This window comes from Pristis pectinata, chromosome 46, assembly GCF_009764475.1.
Source record: "Pristis pectinata isolate sPriPec2 chromosome 46, sPriPec2.1.pri, whole genome shotgun sequence".
Classification (NCBI taxonomy): Eukaryota; Metazoa; Chordata; class Chondrichthyes; order Rhinopristiformes; family Pristidae; genus Pristis; species Pristis pectinata.
The window spans coordinates 1,469,441-1,474,551 of NC_067449.1; positions in this window are offsets into that span (position 1 = coordinate 1,469,441).

Sequence of the window (5,111 nt, forward strand, 5' to 3'; positions counted from 1 at the left end):
GCACCTTGGTGTGAGTCTGTCTGTTGGTCTTGCTGTGAGTATCCCCGGTGTGTGGCAGCAGGGGAGGTGGCTTGGATTTAAGGTTGCCCTCCAGGGGGCAGATGGGCAGATCTTTGGTCCGTGAGTGCGCTGGGTTCAGGGGGCCAGTCAGCAGAGCGAGCTGTCTTTCTGCTGGTTGTCATGGCTGTGTATCGGGTCCATCTTGACGGCTGGAGTCTGGTCAGCCATCTTGAGAAGGGCGTTATGCTTTGGCTGCTGCTGGCTGCGGTCAGCCATGTTGGGAAGGGCGTAATGTGTTGCCTCCTCATGACCGCTAGTCTTTGGTCAGCCATCTTGGGAAGGGTGTCATGCTTTGGCTGCTCGTGACTGTTGGTCTGGTCTGACATCTTGGACAGGGTATAATGTTCTGGCTTATGACTGCTGCTGTACAGTGAGCCATCTTGGGAAGGGCGCGATGCAGCGGCTGCCCACGACAGCTGGAGTCTACGGTCAGCCATCTTGGGAAGAGTGCGATGCTCCAGACGCCCGCGACAGCTGGAGTCTGCAGTCCAAGGTGGTGGCTTCTCCATCAGATCCACGTGGCCATCGTCTCTGGATGGGTGTCCTCCTGAGCACGATGTGGCTCGGTCTGTGGAGCCTCCACCCCATGGGCCCACACTGCCCTGCTCCTGCGTTGGTTCAGGATAAGGAACGGGAGGTTGCGAGGAGATTGGAGGAGGGACGGTGTCACAGAATGCACTGCCCGAAGGGGTGGAGCTGGCAGAGAGCAGGAACAGGCCATTTGCCCCACAACGTGTGCGCCGACCAAATGAAACTGGTCCCATCTCGCCTGCCCATGGTCCATATCCCTCCATTGCCTGCACATTTAAACTCTTCAACATCACCACCATATCTGCTCCCCAAGCAGCCCCTCCACACTCTCTGTGTAACTTTCTCTCACCTTCAACCTATGCCCTCTGGTATTTGGCGTTCTGACTGTGCCTCTCATAACCTCCATCGGGTCTCCCCTCAGCCTCTGCCACTCCAGGGAGGACAACCCAAGTCCGTCCAACCTCTCCTGCGAGCTCAGACCCTCTAATCCAAGGCAGCATCCCACCCACCTCCCTTTCCCCCCCCCCCCTCACCTGGACTCACCTATCCCCTGCCTGCGTGCGCTTCTGTCCCTCCCCCGACCTTCTTATTTCCAGTGTCTGCAGAATCTCTGGGTGTCTCTGTGAGCATCCTGGCGAACCTTTCCTGCACCCTCTCCAAAGCCCCCACACCCTTTCTGCAATGGGGCGACCAGAACTGTGCGCGATACTCTGCAATACAGCCCAACCATGGTTTTATACAGCGGCAACGTGACTTACCGACATACCCGGTGCCCTGACCGATGAAGGTAAGCGCGCCATACGCCCTGTCAGCCTGTACGGCCACTTTCAGGGAAGCTGTGGACTTGGTCCCCAACATCCACCATGAAGGGTCCTGCCATTAACTGTCTACCTTCCCCTTACATTTGACCTCCCAAAGTGCCACACCTCATGTTTGTTCTGATTAATCTCCATCTGCCATCTCTCCGCCCATATTTCTGGCTGATCGATATCCTGCTGGATATCTTCGGCAATCTTCCTTCCTCTTCACATTTAAGGTGAGAGGGGGTAGGTTCAGAACAGACGTGAGGGGTACATTTTGTTTTACTGAGAGAGTGGTGGATGCCTGGAATGCGTTGCCTGATAGGGTGGTGGAGGCAAACTCATTGGGGGCTTTTAACAGGCTTGGATGGGCACATGAATGAGGGGAGAATGGTGGGATAGGGGCATTCTGTAGGTCGGAGGGATTAGCTATGTCAGCACAACATTGTGGGCCAAAGGGCCTGTTCTGTGCTGTCCTGTTCTATGTTCGAATTCCTGTGTTGAATTGTGTTTGCAGATTCGCTACTCAGCACATCAGCATTTTTATCGAGTCACAGTTGCAATACAGGCCCTTTGGCCCAACCTGTCCATGCTGACCACGGTGCCCACCCAGCTAGTCCCAGATCCCTCTGCTCGGCTACATATCCCCCCAAGCCCTGCCCCTCCATGTACCTATCCAAGTGCTTCTTAAATGATCCTGTTGTACCTGCCTCACCCACTTCCTCTGGCAGCTCGTTCCACACACCACCCTCTGCATGAAAAAAGTTGCCCCTCAGGTCCTTTTTAAATCTTTCCCCTCTCACCTTAAACCTATAACACCCTAGTTGTGGACTCTCCTACCCCGGGGAAAAGACTGTTCCCGTTCCTCCCCCCTCATAATTTCAAACATTTCTGTAAGATCGCCCCTCGTTCTCCTACGCTCCAAGGAATGAAGCCTGGCCAACCTCTCCCTAAAACTCAGACCCTCTAGTCCATGGCATCCGAGATGCCCCGTCCCAGATGCCCTCTGAAGCTCTCCACGCCCCCTGTTCGACTGTTGTCACCCGAGCTGCCTTGAGTTCTGCATCCCCACCACTGTCTGGTTGAGAACCTGAGGTCCCAGTTACGTCTTCCCTCTTCCCACCTTCGGTGAATGTTCCTTCAGTTTCAGACTCTTCCCCCCCCACCCCCCGCCCTAGGAAAATTACCCGACATCCATGCACCTCGTGGTTTTATACACCTCAGTAGAGTCAGCCCCCAACTTCCTCTGCTCCAGGGTTAAAAAGCCCCAGTCTCTCCTTACCATTCAAGCCTGATAACATCCTCGTGAATCTCCTTTGCATACTTTTTTTTAATATAAGCGTTTATTAACTAAAAGCACTACAAAAGGACAACTAGTACACTGCAACTAATACAGAAAGATTGATAACAAACTGAGCATCTACATAACTACAGCAACCTTTCCCTCAATGTCAACAAAACTAAAGAGCTGGTCATTGACTTCAGGAAAGGGGACGGTGAACATGCACCTGTCTACATCAATGGTGCTGGGGTCGAGAGGGTTGACAGCTTCAAGTTCCTGGGAGTGAACATCACCAACAGCCTGTCCTGGACAAACCACATGGATGCCACGGCCAAGAAAGTTCACCAGTGCCTCTGCTTCCTCAGGAGGCTAAAGAAATTTGGTTCATCCCCTTTGACTCTCACCAACTTTTACCAATCCTATCTGGATGCATCATGGCTTGGTGCGGCAACTGCTCTGCCCAAGACCGCAAGAAGCTGCAGAGAGTTGTGGACACAACCCAGTGTATCACGGACACCAGTCTCCCCTCCTTGGATTCTGTCTTTACCTCTCATTGTCTTGGTGAAGCAGCCAGCATAATCAAAGACCCCACCCACCCGGGACATACTCCCCTCTTCCATTGGGTCGAAGATACAGGTACCTGAGGGCACGTTCCACCAGGCTTAAGGACAGCTTCTACCCCACTGTGATAAGACTATTGAACAGTTCCCTTATTCAATGAGATGGACTATGACCTCATGACCTTATGATCTACCTTGTTGTGACCTTGCACCTTATTGCACTGCACTTTCTCTGTAGCTGTGACACATTACTTTGTACTGTTACTGTTTTTACCTGTACTATATCAATGCACTCTGTACTAACTCAATGTAATGAATTGACCTGTAAGATCGGTTTGTAAGACAAGTGTTTCACTGTACCTCCGTGCAAATGACAATAATAAACCAACAGCAATACCAAAATAATGCTGACTAAACACCCACTAAAGACGCACGCAACACAACACCCCCTAAACTCACCACCCAACACTTCAGAGAAGAATCACGTTCTCGCCGTCCACGACACACGCGATCCCCCGAGGGGCCCACTGAGCACAGAACACAGCCAGGGTGCCCCATGGGGACCATGCGCTCCCCCTCCAAGGACACCCGCGCACGGATATAAGCCCAGACGATGGGCAGGCAGGCAGACCGGCCAGAACCCTCGGCTGCCAGGACCCATGGAGGGCCAGCTTGACCAGGCCCAGCAGAAGCGTGACACGCTCCACACTGCACCGGGTGACCATAGATCGGCAGCATCGGGTTGAAGTGCAGCAAAAATTTGAGCAGCAATCCCATCAGATACGCAAAGAGGGGCCGCAATCTCTTGCACTCTGTGTACACGTACACCTTCTCCTCGCGGCCACAGAAGGGACAGGTGGCCGGGGTGTCGGTAAACCAGCTCAGGAAATGGTTGCACGGCACTGCCCAGTGCAGTACCCTCCACCTCAGGTCCCTGATGTAAAGGGGAAGGACTCTGGCGTAGAGAGATCTCCACCGAGGACCCCTCCTCTGCACCCTCTCCAGCCGAATGATGTCCCTCCTGTAGCTGGGCGACCAGAACCATGCACAGTTCTGTGGGTGCGGCCTCACCGACGACCTGTGTCATTGCAACATGACGTCCCAATTCCCGTACTCAGTGCTCAGACTAATGAAGGCCAGCACACCGGAAGCCTTCTTCACTGCCCCCATGTCACTACGTCCAGGAAACAGTGTACCTGTACCCCAGGTGGTTGCCTCTGTTCTACAACATTCCCCGGCCTGACCGTTCACTGTACAGGTCCTGCCCTGTATGTATTGGTGTTGGTTTACTTTGTCACTTGTACTGCGGTACAGTGAAAAACTTGTCTTGCATACCGATCTTACAGGTCAATTCATTACACAGTGCAGTTGCATCGAGGCAGAGCAGGGTTCGTTGAGCTAGTACAGGGTAAAAACCAGCAGAATACAGAGCAAAGTGTCACAGCTACAGGCAAGTGCATTACAGGTAGACAAGGTGCAAGGTCACAACAAAGGTAGATTGTGAGGTCAGAGTCCATCTCATTGTACAAGGGAATCGTTCAATAACCTTAACACAGTGGGGTAGAAGCTGTCCTTAAGCCTGGTGGTACGTGCCCTCAGGCTCCTGTATCTTCTACCCAATGGGAGAGAAGAGAGAATGTCCCGGGTGGGTGGGGTCTTTGACTGCTTCACCGAGACAGCGAGAGGTTTCGACAGAGTCCACGGAGGGGAGACTGGTGTCCGTGAGGCACTGGGCGGTGTCCACAACTCTCTGCAGTTTCTTGCGGTCCCAGGCAGAGCAGTTGTCACACCAAGCTGTGATGCATCCGGATAGGATGATGCCGATATCTCTTCCTCCAGTTGTCCTCAAAGTTCTGGGAGACATTTGTTCAGGCCTTG